We start from the raw sequence: 21,023 nt of genomic DNA on the forward strand, positions 1-21,023 counted from the left end.
TTATTTTCTGTACTAGTTGCATGATACAGGTATTTTGTATCTGGTACACATAACTATTATTTGGGATAGCATAAGCTATTCAAATGCTATGGCATAAGCTTTTATCTTGGCATACACGTGTGATTCTGTCCTTTGCACTGGCCGGGGGTATGTTTTATCCTGCAAATTCTCACATTTCTACAAGGGATGTCCCACCTTGGCCATCTGAACAGGTGGCAACCCTAGTGGGGTGACCTGCATGGTGGACAGCTGTTCCATCCTGCGTAGTATGAATTGCATGTCTGTGTAGAAACTGAACAGTACTGTGACTACACATACATGTTTTGTCCAGATGTGTACAGTAATGGACACCGTGGCGTGTAAACAACTGTGAGGTTTCCACAGGTTACTTATCCCATGCGTGATGTAGACACATTTTGCCGTAACATTAACGCACGGGCATTTGGATTTACGTACCTGTGATGGGATGTTTACAATCGTGGGATACATATTTGCAATCCTGACACTGCCTAGGCCGATACTTCCTACTACATATGGGGAATACTCGTTATGTGCAGGTGTACGGATGCGCAAGGCTGGTAGCTGGATTTGGTGGACATTCGGACATGGGTGCGGGTTATGTGCTATATTGGGGTTGTTGCGTTTTGCATTTGCATGCATGGGTTCTACTTTTGGATATCCCGGTTCCGTGTATAGCATCCTATGTGTATGTGACGGTTACGTTCCTGTTCATGTGTATAGCACATTTTAATATACATATGTTTGTGTGTGTTTGGTATACAATTTGGACTGTCAGGTTTCTTTACGGTTGTTATATAGCCACAACTGCCCTGCTGTGTACTATCACTACCACTGTGGGACTGCTGGTGACCATACTCATGGGGCTAGACATGTGTATTGGCGGCGTGCTGACATGATGCGCTTCACTTCCACTGGGTATAACTTCTGACAGTGCAGTACATTACGGACACACGATTTTAAATATCATTTGTTCCATGGACGGAAACTTATATTATGTTGTGTGCATTTCTGTTTGGTTCTCCATTTTATGTGGCCAGAAACTGTCTTGCATGCTTTGCATACGTTTCATTATCCACAGACACTGATAGGTGCGATTACTATTGCAGGCAGGCTATAATATTCAGCAGTTTAGGTTGCTCATCGCCAGCCGACATTGACACGCCTCCGGGCGCAGCTTAGTAATGCCCCATGCACTCGCGCACGTGTCCTATGCATGTGGATGTGGTAGCGGCGCACCTTCATTAATATGCATATGGCGCTACTACACCATTTATACGCCACACAGCCGACGCAGGCCTTACGCCGAGCTTCATGAATCCGGGGGGGCTGTCTTTTTTTTTCTGGTAGCAATGATTTCACATGCAATCATTGTTCCTTTATAACGTCACAGAATATCCAACATTGGCTATGCAGTACTAAATAACATACTTTCTGGCCAATATGAGAAGTAAAACATTAAATAGGTTGTGCTGTCCCTGGGAAGATTGTTCAGCTTGTAAAAAACTAAAGATAATTTATACAAAGTCTAACAGCTTTGCTTTGGATATAAAATAATGACCATTGTTCTTTGAATATTTTGATCATTTTCTAATTATAGGTGCCTTGGAATACATGGGGCATTCTGTTTACACTTATGGAGATGCCTTGTAATATATGGAGAACTTTGTTTACACTCTGAAAACAAGAAATAATAACTTTGTTTTAACCAGGTTCTTATGTATGAACCTCACCGCTGTAAAAGAAAACCAGCTTCACACTGTATACAGTGAGCAATCACTAGTCAGTAGAATAAGAAAGCAATTAACAACTGTAAAAGCAGTTGAACAAAGTTTATTTTTTAAATTTACTTAAGGCAGTAACAGACTTTTACTTTAGCCAATTTTACTTTAAAAGTATAAACATGACCGATTTTAAGTAATTATATTTATATTCTTTCACAAATTATTTGTTATGCTGGAAATTAGGTATGCATGCACATCTTTTGTAAAAGTAAGAGTGAATTCTACAGTTTGCTACCATATAGATAAAATGTTGTGTTTGTAGACCACATTTAACATTCAGGGTTTAATCCAAATGCTTCTAGGCTTTTTTTTTGGATAAATATCATATAACTGTTGACTGGAAAATTTAATTGAGATATCATTTTTTATGTTTCATTAAATATTTGCAAACAGTTAGGAAGAATTTGTGTTATTTAACAAGTACATTGGCAAGATGCTTAGCTTATTACTGTTACGACATTTTAGAAATTATTTATTTCTTTGTCGAGCATATTGATCCAACTTGCCCTACTTTTGTTTTCTTTTTTATCTGTACTGAACTGTTTGTCTGTGTTGTTTATTTTACAGGGAAAGTCATCATTACAGTATTGCCACAGGAATGTTCATTGATATTATTCCTATTTTTTGAAATTTTTAGCAAACAAGTTATTAAACAAAAGATGCAACACATCTTGTGCTGACAAAAATAGATTTGAAAAGTTAAGTACAGTGCTAGTCAACCGATATGTTTAATAGTTGGTAAAATTCTTATACACCTCATTCTACAGCACAGCATTTTTTATTTAAGTGCAGCTGTACTGCCACACATATTAAAAAATATTATGATCAGGTCTCCATGTATAACCAGTTGTTATATGTTCTTGATAGGGATCTAAAAAAAATTAATGTCTAGGTATGTTGCTGATGTAAATTGTGTGATCCAAGTCATGAACTTGGGAGGGTGGCCTAATGGTTAAGGTGTTTGCCTTACAAACACAAGGTGCAGGATTTGAGTCTCACAAGAGGCTAGGCTTAAAATGGCTCACAAGGGCAGTTAGCCTTGTATGAATCTATGAATAAACACAATACAATGTGATTGATATCACTGACCACTATGATCACAGTTCTTTACGTTATTCCAAGCTTTGTTAAAATTGTCTGTCTCACAGTTAGTAAGGTCGTGCTATTTTAATCTCATCTTTCCCAATAATATCCTGTCCACTCAGACGTTCAGATTAAGAGATAATTTCTGAATTAAGATAGTTGAAAAAACATAATCTTTTATACCCAGTTCTGCAAGGTTTTCTTTTGGACCCAGCCGTGCTGTTTTGTATTGGCAAAGTTAATATTGTGTAGAGAAGCAGGCACTACCCTCTCAAGAATGTATTTTTCAACCATTAGTCATGAATCAGATATCCTGTAAAATGTCCTTCATTTAGTCCTAAGGCATTATTTGACATGTCAGCAGGAACATTTTTCTTTCCACAGTACATTTATATTCAATGTATTTCTGTCTGTATAGTATTATATTTGTTAAATTCCAGTGGAGCAACAGTATGGTTGTTGAGCAAATAGCATAATTTAGTTTCATACTCAGCATGAATAATAAGCATCCTTTGTAAATATGGAGGGCGAACATTGCAAAAGCTACAATGGAATGGGCTCGGCTCAATGACAATATGAACCAGATGAAGCCAATCCAGGGAAAGCTGCATCATGCTCTTATGAATATGACAGAAAACACATTTATACATATATACCATCATTACCTTTTCTATAGAACAACAGAAAATCAACACTTATTTTCAAATCCATTTGCAGTTTTGTGTTGTGGAACCATAAAGGACATGTGTTTTATAACTTCAGAATTCATACTAACAGATCATAATCACCTGTGCATTATAACCTCCTCCTTTATTACCCATTCAGATGTGTTTGAAATGAGATACAAGCAGAAGAATTATAGCTGGATAGACAGACACAAAGTATATATTTATGAGGATATTTATCTGTTACTTACAGATGGCCTGCAATTTCTAATGCACGTTGCAGAAATATAAGTCTAAATGTATCAAGTATGCTGTTATCTGTATCTCCTCATCAAGCCATCATGTAATCAGAGTTTTAGATAAAGTACAACTTACGAACAGTAATTATTTGCAGTATTTTTATGTCAGTGTATTTTTTTTATATCTGGGAGCACATTCACAATCTATTGAAATACCAAATGAGACATATTAAAAGTGATGGTGTGAAAAGGTCTTTTTAAACTCACACTGTGTAATGTCTTTGCAGCTTCATTTTTATAGTTTGTTCAAAAACTTTGTTTATGTTGCAGTCTAGTTTTGACGGATTACATTTAAAACAACCCCACTAGTAATGACATTAATCAATCAATCATTACGATGTTACTGAAATCATTTCACTGACCATACCAAAAGGATTGTTATACTACCTGCCAATCAATTATATTGTCTTCATATTGGTACATAGCAGCTAGAGCTATAAAACTAGGACAACAAGAGAAAGATAAATGAAATATAATCTACCAGAAAACACAAACCCGAGTCCTGCAGCATCTCTGAATGAGCTCTGCCTCATAAGTCCGTATCACCCATTGATTTTATTCATGTTCATCACTTGGATTATTATAGACTCCCATATTATTGATTATAAACCAACACATCCTGATATGTGAATTTCTTAAAGGGCTCTAACAAGGGTCTTGAAGGGGTATAATCCTGTTGTCCTCATGGTTGCTGAATAAGGTTCCACTGGACTGGTCACAATCTAGTCAGTGATAGCCAGGGGTACACTGCATAGCCCATCTTGATGCATCCTCAGCTAAGTCTACAGTACATCTGGCATAAATCGCAAGCTGTCCTTATGCATAGTGGTTCTGTATTATCAAATGCATGTCTGCGATTTTTGAATAGTGCAATGCTATTATCATTTAAAATGTCATTTGATCGGTTACCACACATTTCAATACTGTTAATATTTCTCAAGATTAGATTGAAGTAAACAAAACTGCTAAAACTTCGGAGGTGCTAGGTAAAATAATTTGATTATTTTCTAAATTAATGATTCCATCTTAAAATAACTAACTAACTAACTAACTAACTAACTAACTAACTAACTAACTAAATAATTAAATGCATCATCAAGTTCTACAGATTGAACCATAACAGGGAGAGCCTGGGTAAGCACAACATGTGTGATAACATGAATTTTGAAAGATACTTTATTATTTGCAATTTTAGAAGAAAGCACCCTGCACAACAAATAAGACATTCATTTGGAATTACATAGTTGCTCACAGCAGGTAGTAGTATACACCTAGATACATCAACAGCTTTAGCTGCACAGCAGGCCCCGTGATAAATCCCTAACTATGTACCAGCCATGACTTTATCTAACTATACAAGGAGCACTATCAACTAGGTTTGGGTCTAGAACTGGATCTCAGGCTAGGATTATATTTACACTGAGAGTTCTGGTGCACCTAAGCAGAGAGACTGAGTTAAATTTGCAGGCTAAATAGGATGTAAGACTTTAATTTATCTCTTACCTCACCCATACTGAAGATTAATAGCAAAAGTACATGGTGTCCTTCCCCAGTTTCTGTATCCCTAAAGTTAGCTTTTCCCATGGGTGTGATCTAATGTTTGGACAAAAGAGACATTCAAGGCATTGCAAAGTAGGCTGTTCATGCCACCTCAAGAAATATATTGTCTTTTTTATACTCTACCTCTAGTTTCATTTGCATAAATACTGCATGCAATGATGTCAACCAAGGAATTCCATGTATGCCTGCTGGTTCATTCCTGACCTTTACTGATGAATACTTTTCTTGACTGAGATTAGCAGCATCACCTGGAGAGCCCTCCTCCACGCTGGGAAAGTGAGCAGCAAAATGCCATTCATTTCTGTGCCTCAAATGACTCCACGGAAGTCAGGAGTGCTAATCAAACCTAGGCATCCTGTGCTTAAGTCATTAGTAAATCCCTGTACTCTCCACACCAAATGTAATTATACTGACATGATTAAGCTCAGCCACTAAAAGCTAGAGGGGTGAGGATAGGGTTAGAGATTGCATCAGGGTTTTATTGTGGTTACATTTAACCTGAAGGTTGAGTTCAACTTACTGAGGCAGACAAGGTGATGGTTAGGATCTAAATGAAAAGTGCTTCAGGATAAATGTAGTCCAGTCAGTGTCTGCAGCAGATTTTTGACTCATCCTACAGTTATAGTTATGTTGACAATTGATCAGATGGGCTTGGATAATGTAAGCTAGGTTTAGGGTCAAGTAACAATAACCATAACAGAGACTGAGACTTGCGGTCTCTCTGAGGATGTGAGCTGGTGTAGTATCTGGAACCTCTTCCGTCGAGAAACAACAAACTGCTAAAAGGTACTTACTTCTAACCCTGAGACACCAAAATCTGCAAATCACCAAAAGCAGCTTAAGCTCTTTGAAAATGATATCTAAAGCATCTTATCTGTTGTTTTACTTAGTCATCCATTGATTGCTTATCTAGGTGCTGATTAAGTTTACATTTCCTGATGACAGCTGATATCTACAGTGCAAAACAGGTTAATTAAACCACACTCTGTTTTAATTAAGCTGACAAATGATAATCAGAAGTTTTAAAAATAAATTCGATTATTGAAAAAGATAATAGTCCCAAGTCCAGCATTGCAATGATACAATATATGATGTTCTTTAAGGGCTGCTGCTTAAATTGTTTTCAAGATGAGATGTTTATAATAACTCAGTTAAAATTGTCACACTTATCTGATCTCACATACTAAATAGTTCTGGTATAAGGATCCAGTCAGTTATTAGCCATTGACTGAACTACTCAAGAAAGGAGGAATTGGACATAAGCCATCTGTATTATTTAGTTTAGAAAGACTGCAACGTTTTCAGTTATTTATCTATGTAGCTATCTGTTTATTTATTGACTGACTGATAATTTAGCAACAAGCTTACCCACAAACGGATAATATAGACACTACATGCCAAGACTACTATGTACCATAAATAACAGCAAAATGTGGTGCAAATAACTTGTATAGCAATTGAAACATGCCAAACAATGAGATAATAAAATAAAGCTTCATGCATGGTACGGTTATAATATCTCATAAATTCGATATAAAAAGCAGCACAATGAGAAGTAACTTTACTAAGCAGTAATATGTGGATAATTTGAAGATGATCATAAAATGAAATCACAATTTCCAGACATACCCCTTGTAGATCCATGCTGTTTTTGTAACATCCTTTGAAGTATAGCAAATTTAGCAAAAAAAAAAAATGTAGTAATTGGTGTTAGACAAGCATTTTTAATAGCTTTTTCTGTTGACCATGAAATAACTTAGTCATTAACTTCTTAAATGTCATTTCATATAACTTCTAATGCAAATATGTAGGATCGCCCAGTTTGTTTTGCAAAGTACTGAAAAGTCACGGCCATGGAACTGAAACAGTTTTGCAGTCTATGTATGGTGTGTGTATCTTTAGGTCAGATTTACACATACCCGATGCCTGAGTAATTACTGACCTAATTGATCCAAGGAAAAATTTACATCTGGATTCAGCAAGAGAAGACTAACCAAAAATTCTTTAGGATAGAAGAGGTATTTAATAATACTGATACGAATCCAGATAAATTCCACTTCAGCCACATATTGAGAACGATTTATTATTTATTGGATCTGCCGCTCTAACACTAGTATAATTCTCTATGGAATGTATGCCTTCTAGAATGGCAGGCAGAAGTAATAATTTCACTATTAGCTAGAGATTATCAAGATTCTTATGCCATAATCATCATACATAGACCATTCTGCAATTTAATATTAAGAAGTGGATGTAATAATCATTAGTAAATATCCAGATGAATATGAGATGCAGGACTGTCTTCCTTGCAAAACTCAGAGAAACTATTTGTCAGTTTGTTAAGATGAGCCTGTAAATTGAGATTCTGTGTATATAGGGAGGGAATATTTAAAATTTAGGGCATTGAGAAATGACTAATGGTATTAATTTCTTAGACCTAGGTGCAGGAACAGGAGAAATGCTTTCTACAATTTCTACTGTTGATCATGTTATATCAGAAAGACATTTGTGTATACCTCAGGAGTGCACGTCAAAGTATCCCCCTTATCAAGAACATAAGCCTTCATACAATTGTCCAACATTTTTAGTCAGGACTATTACTTGTGAAGCATATAAAACATTCTTATAATTACCCAGTGTAAATAGTCAGAACAGTGAGTTATGCTAGAAGTAACACACTTGAAACTAGCACTGACAGCAAATGTTAGGAATTGTTACTGCATAAACAATAATGCCTGACAGGGCGTGTATTAATGTGTAACTAATGCCCACCCAGGGGTGTTATGAGGCCCATCACTGCAGGCGGTGGGAAGCTGCACCCCTGGAAGGGCATTAATTACACGTTAACACACACCCTGAAGGGCATTATTGTGCTTAGAGAATGGGCTCTCTGTAAAATTGTTGTGTTTTACTTACTTATTTTTTTTAAGTGCTATATTATTTTTTTTTTGTATATTTTTCAGGAAAAATAGTTCCTCTGCCTATTGTTTCAAACTTTCTGTAGTATCTGTTAATGGTGTTGGAGGAAGAATTTTACATCAAAAATATATATAAAAAATAATATAGTACTTAAAAAAGAAATAAGTAAAACACAACAATTTTACAGACAGCCCATTCTTTCTCTCTTATACAAAGTCACTTCTGCTTTCATACACACATTCACTCACACAGGATCTCTCACTCTCTCTCTATCTCTCTCTCTCACACACACACACACACACACACACACACACACACACACACACACACACACACACACACACACACACACACACACACACACATACATACACACAGACACACACACACACACACACACACACACACACACACACACACACACACACACACACACACACACACACACACACACACACACACACATACACACACTAACGCACACAGTCTTCTCTGCTTTCATACATGCACTCACTCACAAGATCGCTCTCACTCTCTCGTTGTCTCTCACGCACATACACACACACACACACACACACACACACACACACACACACACACACACACACACACACACACACACACACACACACACACACACACACACACACACACAGTCACTTCTGTTTTCATACACACATTCACTCACACAAGACCGCTCTCTCTCACTCAATCTCTCTCTCACACACACACACACACACACACACACACACACACACACACACACACGCACACAGTCTCCTCTGCTTTCATACACGCATTCACTCACACATGCAGACAGAAAAATAAACACACACACATGCACAAAAAATACACTTCTTTGTGTTTTTTTCACACTCACCAAACAACAAAAGTGCTAATTAGCAAGTGTAAAGGAATGCCGTTCATTAGCTTTTTAGCAGTACAAGCTCTACAGCAGGTTGATATGCTGCCGTGAAGTGGCAGACTCATTTTACATGGGACTTTACATTCATTCTCCAATCAGGGTGCTGAAGTACAATTTGCCAATTCTCTAAATCACATTAACCAACAGCTCATTTCCATTGCTGATCTTAGATAATTATCCATGGTTGACTACATACTACATACTAACACAGCTTCATGGGTATATATCTAATTTTGATAAACTTTATTTAAGTGAAATAAACTCTGGCAATCCCTCAGTAAAGTCATCATATTACACATCTTGCCCCTAGTGAAAAAGAAAAAAAATGTTGCATATGTACCTCATATTGGACATTTCATTATGTTTAGTAGGGAACTGCTTGGTCTCCTTAAGGAGTACAAATTCACGATAAACTTTGCATCTAAACTGACATGTCAGTTATCCTTACTGGCTATTCTGAATAGAAAAAGAAATCATAAAGTGCAAATGCAACCTAAAGTTAACCAAAATACTCTCACATGAACTGACTAAGACCAGAGAACCATCTATAAAATATGTTCAATGCCTCTCCTGCTTCTAATGCCTCAATCCCAACTAGGAGAGAGCACAATATGAAACAAGTCCTGTTGTAGACAAGGAAAGGGAAAAAGGGAAAATGCTCACAAAATGCTATACATGTGAAGACCAGAACATATAATGATGCTCAAAGACATGGATACCAAATCATGTCCCTACAAAACAAGGCGTATGCATGAATCTCACATGTATCTCAATGTGAAATACTTACAAGTATGACAGGTCCTTCTTTAGACATTTTTGGAACAACTGCAGCACTAAGTAGTCCAACAGCCTTAATAATAAGATCCCTAACTGCTTTGTAACTTATGTCTATAACAGCAAAATAAAATGATTTTATTTAATAAGTTAGTTAGTTAGTTAATTTGTCTTTATTGACTGACAAAAGGCAAACTGTTTAAAACCATTTTTCCAGCAGTGCCCTAGACAGAAAAGCTCCATATTTAAATTAACACATGATGCACATTTATAATTGCAGGGTAAAACATTTGCACATGAGCTATTTACAAGTTTTATTAAATAATTCTTACATAAACATAGCATTTAACACAAAAAGAGAGAAATTAACATATATTGGCTAATTATTGAATAGAAAAATAAAATACAATAATAGTTAATCCATTTGTAGCATGATGGCTGCAGGGAAAAGATCAAACTGCAATGGTTTTGAGGTTAGTAATAATTTACAGACAGACAAGGAGTAACGTAGCTTAAACATTTTATGATAAGATAGATACAAAAGGAGAAATTATGGAAATGAGCAGGAGGATGGATGGGAAGAGGAGGAAGTGTAGTTCATGGTGGGGTGTGAGCGAAAGAAGAAGAGTAAGAGTTTAGGAAATTATAGTTTGGGAAATGAGTGCAGTACGAGAGATGTGATAAGGTACAAAGGATGAAGAAGCAATGCGACTGTAAAAGTTGGAGAATATTAAGCTGAGTAAAGCTTGCCAGATGAGCAGGAAGAACAGAGCCATCTTTGGCACAGGTGCTGCTTAAGCAAGGTTTTGAGATTAGTTAAAATGTCTCTCTGTTTTAACTGTATGGGGATTTCATTCCAGAGTTGTGACACACAATGAGAGTAGAATAGAGTCTCCAGAAGTGTTGAATGTCTTATATTTACATTGCAAGAGTGCAGGTCTCTACTGAGTGAATAGAATGCCGGGCATTTGTCTGGAGAGTACAACAGGTTGTGGGTAATGATTACACATGAGTTTTTAACAGTTTATTGTTTCAATGCAAGGCATTGGTGTGTTTTATGAGGTTGTTGGTAAATTTAGCTATTTTGTAATAGCAGGGGGATATATTAGTTGTATACATAGTGCTGATATTTGTAAGAATGGGGGAAGCATATAATAGAGAAGGAAGGCGGTATGTTGCTGCTAAGGTAATCCTTGCTTGATCTGTCAGCTAGTGTTTGGCTCAATAGAGGAAGATGAGTTTTTGGTGAGTTTTCTTGATGGAATGAAGCATATGGCAATCAGATTTGAAGTTGTCTAGGTGAAATGGCAGTGGAGTTTTTAACCAGAATGTTTAATGAAATTTTGGAAAGCGAGAGGATGCCTGAGGAGTGGAGAAAAAGTGTTTTGGTACTGATTTTTAGAAAGGGTGATGTGTAGAGCTGTAGTAACTACAGAGGGATTCAATTGATCAATCACAGTATGAACTTATGGGAAAGAGTAGTGGAAACTAGGTTAAGAAGGGATGTGATGATTAGTGATCAGCAGTATGGTTTCATGCCAGGAAAGAGCACTACAGATGTGATGTTTGCTCTGAGAGTGTTGATGGAGAAGTACAGAGAAGGTCAGAAGGAGTTGCATTGTGTTTTTGTAGACTTAGAGAAGGCATATGACATGGTGTCTACAGAGGAGTTGTGGTACTATATGAGGAAGTCGAGAGTGTAAGAGAAGTATGTAAGAGTGGTACAGGATATGTATGAGGGTAGTGTGACAGCGGTGCTGTCTGTGGTGGGAGTGATGGATGCGTTTAAGGTGGAGTTGAGATTACATCAAGGATCAGCTCTGAGCCCTTTCTTATTTGCAATGGTGATGGACAGGTTGACAGATGAAATCAGACAGGAGTCCCCGTGGACTATGATGTTTGCAGATGACATTGTGATCTGTAATGAGAGTAGGGCCCAGGTGGAGGAGACTCTGGAGAGGTGGAGATATCCTCTAGAGAGAAGAGGAATGAAGGTAAGCAGGACTAAGACAGAATACATGTGTGTGAATGAGAGGGAGGATAGAGGAATGGTGACGATGCAGGGAGTAGAGGTGGCGAAGGTGGATGAGTTTAAATACTTGGGGTCAACAGTTCAGAGTAACGGTGAGTGTGGAAGAGAGGTGAAGAAGAGAGTACAGGCAGGATGGGGTGGGTGGAGAAGAGTGTCAGGAGTGATTTGTGACAGACGAGTACCAGTAAGAGGTAAAGGGAAGGTCTACAAGAGGGTAGTGAGCCAGCTATGTTATATGGGTTGGAGACAGTGGCACTGACCAAAAGGCAGGAGTTAGAGCTGGATGTGGCAGAGTTAAAGATGTTAAGATTTGCACTGGGTGTGACGAGGATGGACAGGATTAGGAATAAGTATATTAGAGGGTCAGCCCAGGTTGGAAGGTTTGGAGACAAAGCCAGAGAGGCACGATTACGTTGGTTTGCACATGTGCTGAGGATGGATGCTGAGTATGTTGGGAAAAAGATGCTAAGGATGAAGCTACCAGATAGGAAAAGAGGAAGGCCTAAGATAAGGTTTATGGATGTGGTGAGAGAGGACATGCAGGTGGTTGGTGTGACAGAGCAAGATGCAGAGGACAGGACGAAATGGATACAGATGATCCGCTGTGGCAACCCCTAATGGGAACAGCCGAAAGAAGAAGATGATGATGATGATGATGATGATTTGAGGTTGTCTCATCTATTATGACTCCAAGTACTTTAGTTTGGCTTATGGTTTCTATTTTTGTGTTATTACTTGAGGTAAATTGAAATGTGTGTTTCTAGTTAGGGTGTTGTTTTGGACTAAACACCATAGGCTTGTTTTTTGGCAGCACTGAGCAGCACTTTAGAATTTTTCTGCCATATTATCTAGGTCACTGAAAGAGTTTTGAGTGACTTCCTGTAATTTTGTTTTGGATGGTGCAGAGCAGATAAGGGTCGAATAGTCGGCATATTGCCTAGAGTAGCAAATGCTGTAGTGGAATGAAGTTTGTTTATGAAAATATAAGATAGAAGGATGCTGAGTATTGACACTTGGAGAACACCGACAAAGATTGGTTAAAGTGTTGAAAGGTTTTGTTGTGATTAAGTTGCCTACTGGTGATTGCATAAATAACTGTGAAACCAGGACAGGGAGGAAGAAGTGAGGCCAAGAATAAAAAATACTGCAGCAAAGTAAATCCAGCAAAAAAAGTAAAAAAAAAAGGGTGACCCATTCATGAAATGCCCCAGTTATGATAAAGCTTAGCAGATACAGGAAGTGCACTAGTATTACAGTTGAAGTCTATCTGCAACACTACAGTCTAAGATTTAGACATACAGTGGTAAAGCCCTGCCATATTAAAATAGGGAGCTTTCTATATCATGCATACATGAAGCTTGGACAAATACTTATCATATTTCTACAAGTCACCAATCAGCCATTATCTTAACAATGAGCAAAAAATCATCTACACTATTTAATTGGGGTTTTGAATTAGCCATAGTTCTACACACTTCACTTTTACCCTATTCTAATATGACTACATACCATAATGCAAGTCAGTCTTTTTTTTTGAGAAGCCCTGAACACTGGGGTGAGAGAAATCAATAAAATATACATTAGTGAGAACAAGGCATACAGGTTCCAGATGCCCTATTACAAATTATGTCCAAACCCTAGGAAACCAATAGAAAAAGCTGAATGAGTAATGATACCCAGAATAAAAAACAGAGAAGCGTTCTGTCTTACACAGCCATCAAGCCTGATGATACAGGCAAACAAAACCACCCGCCTCACAGGCTATAAGGGAAAGCATACAAGCAACAACAGCAGTCTAAATGAAGTCCAAACAGAACATATCAAGGCAACAAAACAGCTTCTATAGAAATCCTTCCTAAAACCCAGACATTAATAACTAAGGGTGAAAACCATGTGTAAAAGGTACAACATTTTGGAATAACGGAAAATGGTCTCAGAGTGGTTATGTTAATATTCCAGATAGTGCTGAGGTGAAAATTCATGCATGCCTATTCCAGACTTCATAACAATTAAAAATACGCTTGCAGAATGTCCATCCTGCTAACACCCCAAATTTTCTGAGGGCAAGCTGGTACTCTTGAGAAAGAGTCAGCTAACAAGCATTCTTCATTTAAAACTCACGATGAACCACTGGTTATGAAATAAAAAGAGCAGTTTAATTTAAGATTGAGCCAATGTTGTAACTCTACATTCATGAAAATTCCCTCTAATAGTTAGAGGTAATCAGTTGCAGCGGAAATATGATTCTCAGATATCTGCAACGCTACCACTCCAGGATATTAGCTGATTGTGTTTCAGCAGGGTTCAGGTGCCTAGGCAGCGAGACATTTCCCTGCAAAACATTTTGGCTGGGGACACATGGCTGAAGTGACATTCAGCTGCAGAGAAATATGGCTGTTTGTTTTCCGCCTGTGAATTTGGTTATTGAAGTTGTAGGTATGACAACACATTCTTCTCTTTGCCCACAGGGAATTTGCAAACAGCCATATTTCTCTGCAGCTGAATGTCACTTCAGCCATGTGTCCCCAGCCAAAATGTATCGCAGGGAATTGTCTCGCTGCCTAGGTGCCTGAATCCGTTTCAGCAGTAGTGCAGTGTTCATCAGATCATACTGGATAACTCTGCCTAACCCATAATACACTGAAACCAGCAACCACATTATACTCTACTCATATAAACCAGATCCTCCTCTCAGATTTTAGAGAATGTACCAAGGAAGTAACAGCATTGTTAGATAACAATAACTATCAAGGCTAAAGCATGCCACCAGTCTGGATGTAAAAGCTGAATGAAAATAGACTGAAGTGTAAACAAAAGGTGAATGTGGTACAGGATCAGGTAGTTGCCTCCTTGGTATACCAACCTTTTCCTTCTTTTATTGCTTAGAGTTAGAATAACAAAGTTTTAGAGGATTAATTTCAAGCACTATTTCAATCCATCTCTTCATCTTCTGAATGAATGTCTTTCTTCTTCAAAAAGTCTACTGCTTGTTCCAGGAACTTCCATCACCTGATCAGACATAGCTTATAAACCGAGTCTCACTTATCAAATGCAGTATTTGCTGAATACTGTTGGTGATTACTGACTGCCTGACAATACTACTTTACTGTAAAGAATTAGTGACATAGAAGTATCTTGAAAGTGAAAGTCAGCATTGCATACTGTTGTTTCCTATATGTCATGTTTGTTGGATTTCAGTTAGAATACATGGATAGAAGGAGATATTGCATTTAGAAGAAGTTTTAAAAATACTTATTTCTGGGGTTTTTGTACACTTCCAGTTTATATTAGTGGTCACTCATTTATTGAATTTTATTTTATTTTTATTTATTTTTTTTTGTATGGGGAAACTACTTAGTGTTTTGTTTACCAGGAATATCACTGTGTGTTATCAATTGATAAATTAATTGCTAGGTTCAAAGATGCATACGTGGGTGTCATGTAGTTGTATTAGAAACATATAACGTTATATGTTATTAATCCTGTATATGAGCACAGAACTTAATGGCCAATACAAACTTGTATTCTGAATAATTATCACAGAAAACATATCCAAAAAGCTAGAGGCTTAAGAACAGCTTTACTTGATGTTAGCCATCTAATCTTAAGAGCTTTTTCCTTTTCTGCACAAGAGTGGATACTGATTGAATGACACTTTGAATCAGGACCAGGCTTAGACTGTTTACTACTCTTTAAGTTAAGAAACATGAATATCCGTGCCAAACAGAGGTCTACTGTTCATCCACTAAAGAACTGTTCTTTACACTGCGATTCTTTCCTTTACTGTCTTTACCATTTATTTTGCCTTCATGATTTTGTATTTAGTCAAGCAACACATTCAGACTTTACTGCAGCATTGAACATCATAGATTGATGTCAGCAACAGCCAAATGAGCTGAGCAACATTTTGTTTTCAAATACAAAGGCATTCAGTTCTATGAGTTGAGAATGGGCAAACAATTTAAAATTGTTTTATGCAACAATTAATGAAATAGTGGTATTAACAGCAATCTATTAAGAGTAACACAATCGTCAAATGTGCAACCTAGATGGTAAGAATCAGTAGAACTGACTATGTAAACAGTTCTGCCCAGCAAAGATTTGGTGAAATATTAAGGCAATTGTCATAATAAATCTCTCTGTGAAATGTTTCGTGCATATTAAGGGTATCTAAATCTTTTGATTTTATTCAAACTTTTGAAAGTCATAAAACAAACCACAATCCAAAAATCGGCCTCGGTTGCAACAAGATGAAGAAAGATAAAAATGTTCAAATAAGCAACTAAGAAGTGATTACAAAAAGAACTTTAATTTAACAAATAAAAATAAAAATAAATCAGATACATCCAGTGAATCCAACAGGTGTCATAACATTCACATTAACATTGCTGTCCGTTTTAACGGAACCAACATTCAAATTTAAAACCATATAACTGTTCCTTTCATTGCCAGAGTGCACCATCTCCGAATTCAATACAGCATGATAAAACCCTCTCTCTCTCTTATTAACTACTTCCAAAATTAAGTTGTTAATTAAGTCCAATGGGTATTCTCTTTTAAGAAACATATCTTTCAACAGTTCACATTCATCCAAAAAAAGAGTCGAAACTAGACACCATCCGAGCAGCTCTAACAAACTGTCCCTTAACAACTGCTCTTTTTTGCTTGAAGGGATGGCTACTTTCAAAATGTAAAAAACTGTTTGAATACGTTTCCTTCCTATAAATACACGACTCAAAATTCTTTAAGACTGTATTTTTTGTCAGTTTAACATCCAAATATGAGATTTCATTGGGATCGATATTATGGGTGAACCTTAAAAAGGCTGTTGAATTATTCATGTGAGTTAAAAATTCATTAATTATCTCACTTGGTCCATCCCAAAATATAAAAATATCATCCAAAAATCTCACATACATTTTACAATATTGATAATAAACTGAATTAATAATAAACTTTTTCTCCCATTGTAGCATCACCAAATTAGAGTACAAACCACCACATGGAGAACCCATAGCAACACCAACTGCTTGAATAAAAAATTCACCATTAAAAAATATACAGTTATTTTTCAACACAAGTTCAAATAGTTGGTCGTATACATTAATTTTTGGTTGTGATACTCCTTTTTCCAATAAATAGTCACATGCCCATTCAATACCAGTATCATGGGGTATTGAGGTGTACAAATCCTTCACATCAATGGTGATGAATATACCTGTCTCACTGTATTCTAAATTAGTAACCTTTTCTAGAAAAATCCCATGAATCCTTACAAATAATAGTTTTTTTCACTAACAAAACATTTCAAATTAATATCCAAGTATTTTGCTATGGGATAAGTGATAGAACCACGCCCATTCACTATAGGGCGCATAGGTGGATGAACCATATTCTTGTGTAGTTTTGGTAATCCAAATATACAAGAAGTTTTTGGATGGTGCACTGACAGGTAATTGTACTCATCTATAGAAATTGAGCCTTCAATAAAGAGGTCCATTAATTCATTTTTAACTTTGTTATAAATGCCATTTAACTCATTAATAGAGATTTTTCTATATACATCACTCAAGAGAATATTGTTCATCCTTGTGTTATAATCATCTAGGTCCATAATGACAATGCCACCACCTTTATCTGGTTTTATAATCCGCACATCTCTATTAGACCTAAGTTTGTTTAGACCATCCATCTCACTTTTACTTAAGTTAGGTGAGTGTGCATTTCTGTGCATATTTCTAACATCTATTTCACACATTTTATCAAACATCGCTAACCTAGGGTGTAGGGGTGGGTTGAACGTACTTGAAATGTGCAAAGGGTTACTTACATATTCAACAGATTTAAAAAGGACATTTAAATTCAACTTTCTAACAAATGTCTGACATCAATTAATGTTTGTGCAATGTTAAAAATTTTGGCTGGGATAAATGGGATAAACCTCTAGGAAATAAATCACAATAATTAACATCAAAAATACATGAAGAAAAATTGTATACATTAAAATCATTTCTAGAATTCTTTAAAATAACACAATTATTCAAGATATCTTCATTCGAATTCAATTCCATTCCCAATATCCCCCCTCCACCTCCCTCCCCCCTCTGATAATACATTTGTCCCGCTCGACCCCTGTTTGTAGGAAATGTCCCTTGATTCTGCACATTCTAGTTGTTTCTGTCTTTCAATCTTTCTGATCTCCTCAGTGGGGGAAAGTTGTCTTGATCTAAAAAATGTACCTCATTATTCCCAGAGGCTCCATCATTATAGTTATGGTTCTCCATATTCCAGACTTGTGATCGAGGAGGGTGGGGATAAGCTGTGTTTGAACAATAGTGAACCCTATCCCTCTCTATTGTCTTCATCTTCCTAGCTTTAATTGAAACCATTTCTTGTTCAATAGATTTGAATATTCTGTTGTAGTCAAGAATATTGTTGTCATGAGCCACATCTTGCACAATCCTTTTGTCTAGTTCAGTTGCTTCTTTTATTAAATCTTTCAAAATTAGTTCATTATGTTTGATAACTAGCTCCATGTACTCGAAGCCATGTCTATCAAACATACTAATCAAATCCTTATGGAAGCATGAACCAGCTATTAGTCCTGTGGGAAAGCGCCACATGCGCAAACCCCTAGGCACAAGTTTGAGCTTTAAACATTCTTTAAAGTATGCATTATCAACTTGAATCTTCTTAATTTTAAGTAAATTGTGGTCTAATTTGTATAAACTGTTGTTGAAAGAATCAATACTTACAGGTATAGGTGTAGAAAAAGCCATCTCCTCTCCTAACCAGTCGGTCATTCTAATGGGATTAAAGTTAACTTGAACATCTTCACGAGCATTTCTTCTTAAATTTGCGCTCTGTGATGAACGCTGCTTGCATTTTCAGATTTACTGTCATGAAATCACACCATGGAATGCTTGCATTCTATTACTGAATCCTTCTTCATTTATATTCTCTGTGCATCAGTAATTACACAGTAGATCAATGATGCCTAAGTATGGGCTGTGTTTCTATAGTTCAAACAACTTTTCTGCAACTTTTTATATGCAAAATCCTTAGATATGTATGACATTATCATTTATTTACTTTTTTATGAACATATGTTTGGAGCCATAGCTAAATGAATTACATACTTTTTCTTATCTTCAGGTTGTCTGGAATAGTTAGCTAAGCATTTTGAATGAATAGATCCATTGGAGATATTATATGTATAACAGTTAGATGCATCATCAGCAGGGAGCTGCTGTTGGAGATGTGCACTCAGCACTTGAACAGAAGAAAGCAGTCATGGCTTTGGGGATTTGCAAGCTTTCCCTGTTTCTGTGCATGTGGGTTTATATGTGCATCAATCCAGCCCCCAATTTTTAGCAATTATGTATTTCATTATGAATATGCCTGAGCACTTACTGCATGAAAAATAATATGCTTCATTTAGTTCTGTGTTACACTTTATGTTCCGCCCATTCAATGTCAATCGTTTTATGCATGTCTGCTTACTCTAACCTTTTAATTCAAATTATCCACGTCTTCTAATTTTCATCTTGCATATAAACTCTTTATAATTCATTTTCTAAAAACTAACATTTGCCAGTAACTGGTAACTCTGATATGTTTACCAGTATAATAACATTACTCCTTGCCTCATTTTGATTCATTTTGTCTTTACAGTCTGATTCTTCATGAAAGCTATTGTTAGGTAGTGTATTATTATGGAAATTAGCATAGGATCCTTTTCCTTACTGCTGGTGCACACTGACTTATAAAGTCAGATCCATTGCTATCTATGCCTTTTTGTACTGGTCACATCATGGGATAAAGTGACAAAGACCTGACTACATCTCAGATAACTGGAGTCACAATAGCATCTATAGTACAGTAAGACCTGATAAAAGGTAGGGAAGGGGTGAATGTACAATGCCAGCTAGTGCCTGTTGGGAGGAGGGCTGGGGTGGTGTTAGGCTGGTGTGCATCTGCTATTCTACCATTGTTGAAAGCATAGAAGACCTCACCAGTTCATTAATGGTGCAGGACTGTAGAAGAAGCACTATGTATCCATGGAGGTGGGCATTGCCTCATAGTGTCCTACTGCATGCCATTTGATGATGAGGCCCCAGATACATGTTTCCACTGATGTAGGTCTACTGGGTAGGAGAGATGATGGTTGACAGTAGGTGACAATACAAACAAAAAAAAAATCTGTTCCTTTCTACTGTACACACATGCTATTCCCAAAAATGTGGAACTCTGGGACCTTTTGTCCTCCAAAGATATAAAAAGACTATGCCCAATCTACAAGTATATTCCTTTAGTCATATAGAAATGAAGTTGTCAGTATCTATGACTTTACTCATTAATATCTCTGAACTGTGGAATGCTATACCTCTAGCAGCCTGCCTAAATCCTTACGTTTCAGAGCACATTCAGAAAAAATCAAGTTAAAAAATGAAAGCTGCGATGTTTTTCACTCCTCTTTTGCTGAATACCATATTTTTCTAAAAAGTTTACATGTCACATGCCATAAGTATCCACTAAATCATAGGAGTAAAATAGAAAATTGCATGTAAAAAAAAAAACACTAAAATGTACTTGGTAAAAAAGTTGTGTATTTTTACTCCTGTGTATACAAATAGAACATCTGCTGAACTGACCAATAGAAATAGAAAAGAGCTCATATAACTCAAAAAAATCAAGTGACTGAACAAATCATATGGCCGTAAGCATCATGTAACATCAATTAAATAAATCACAGTAAAAATGAATGAATGAATGAATGAATGAATGAATAAATAAAGACAGTAAAACTTCAGCATAAGAACTCACCTTGCTGACAATGATTTAAGATAATCCCCGGGATTCATGAACCTTGCGCCAGGCGCCAGCATAGCGTCGGCGTTATAACGCCAAATATGGCTGCTTAGCGATTCAGGTATGAATGAATTCCACGTGCACTACCGGGGA

The sequence above is a fragment of the Protopterus annectens genome, chromosome 2.part0 (assembly GCF_019279795.1).
Source record: "Protopterus annectens isolate FY-2018-M chromosome 2.part0, PAN1.0, whole genome shotgun sequence".
Taxonomy (NCBI): Eukaryota; Metazoa; Chordata; order Ceratodontiformes; family Protopteridae; genus Protopterus; species Protopterus annectens.